The sequence below is a fragment of the Microtus ochrogaster genome, unplaced genomic scaffold (assembly GCF_000317375.1).
Source record: "Microtus ochrogaster isolate Prairie Vole_2 unplaced genomic scaffold, MicOch1.0 UNK70, whole genome shotgun sequence".
Taxonomy (NCBI): domain Eukaryota; kingdom Metazoa; phylum Chordata; class Mammalia; order Rodentia; family Cricetidae; genus Microtus; species Microtus ochrogaster.
In genome coordinates this window covers 1-1442 of record NW_004949168.1, presented here as the reverse complement: position 1 = coordinate 1442, position 1442 = coordinate 1, and positions in this window count along the sequence as shown.

Below are 1442 nucleotides of genomic sequence, written 5' to 3'. Positions count from 1 at the left end.
AAAAAAAATACAGGCTCCAAAGCCACAGAAAAACCCTGTCTCGAAAAACCAAAAATAAATAAATAAATAAGAGTAAGAAAAATTCATATACCAGAAATATTTCCAGGAACAAATATTTTTGTTATCAACAAAGAGTAAAGTTACTCGATCAGATATTAAAATAAAAGAAAAATTTATAAACCAGAATATATAAAGGACTCACCATTCAAAATTTAAGTTTAGCTAGACCCATTGTCTTAGCTAGGATTACTATTGCTCTAGTGAAACACCATAACCAAAGCTAATTGGGGAGGAAAGGGTTTACTTGGCTTATATGTCCACATCACTCTTCATTATCAAAGAAAGTCAGGACAGGAACTCAAATACGATAGGAACCTGGAGGCAGGAGCTGATGTAGAGGCTAGGGAGGGGTGCTGCTTGCTGTTTTGCTCATCATGGCTTGCCCAGCTTTCTTTCTTGTAGAACCCAGGACCACCAACCCAGGGATGGCCTTATCCACACTGGGCTGAGCCCTCCCCCATCAATCACTAATCAAGAAAAGGCCCCACAGGTTTGCCTGCAGCCTGATCTCATGGAGGCATTTTCTTAATTGAAGTTCCCTCCTCTCTGATAACTAGGGCTTGTGTCAAGTTGACATAAAACTATCCAGGACACCTATATTCCTGTAGCCCCGACAAAACTCAATGGTTAGCCAGGTGGGACTTTAGTGGTATCTGTACTTTGGTCTATTGTGGGTTCTCTATCTGGGGTGCAGAGATGTTTGTGCTTTGTCTCCCCTGGAAAAGTTTTGTCACACAACAGCAGCTACCAGATGACGTCACTACTGAAGTAAGGGAATATAGAAGAAAGAGAAAGACTTCCAAAGACTGAGACTGGAGGCTGAGATAAAGGAAGGACAGTCTTTGGGCAGCAGCTCAGAAAGCAGCTTGAGAGGGTCCAGTGGACATGGAGGTTAAAAGACTCCAAACAAAAACCAACACACCAATTATCTGGTGGCTTTGCGCATGTTGAAATTCTGTTGCTTCACAGAGTGACTCTTACATGCGTGGGTCAGAGCTAGAGGTTTCTAGGCTCTTGTGTCCCAGAGTGAAGACTTGAGTTCCATCCTTGGGACCTACATGATGGAAGAAAGAACTGAAGCCAATAGCTGCTCTCCGAGCTCCACACTTGTAACATGGCACATTCACCATGGGATGCCCCTCATTCCAACCCCACACACAGATGTAATAAACCATTTCAAAGGTATTCTGAAAAGTAGAAGTGACCTAGTTTGCTGGGAAAAGAGATACTCAAAGACCTTATATCACGTGATTTCTGATCTTTAAAGTCACCTACGCAGCATCAGCATCTTCCTGATCTCCTGGGCTCTTCTTGTTTTGTTATACGGAGCCCTGGTAGGGACAGATTTCCAGTTTTTCTACTGTCTTTTTTTTTTTTTTTTT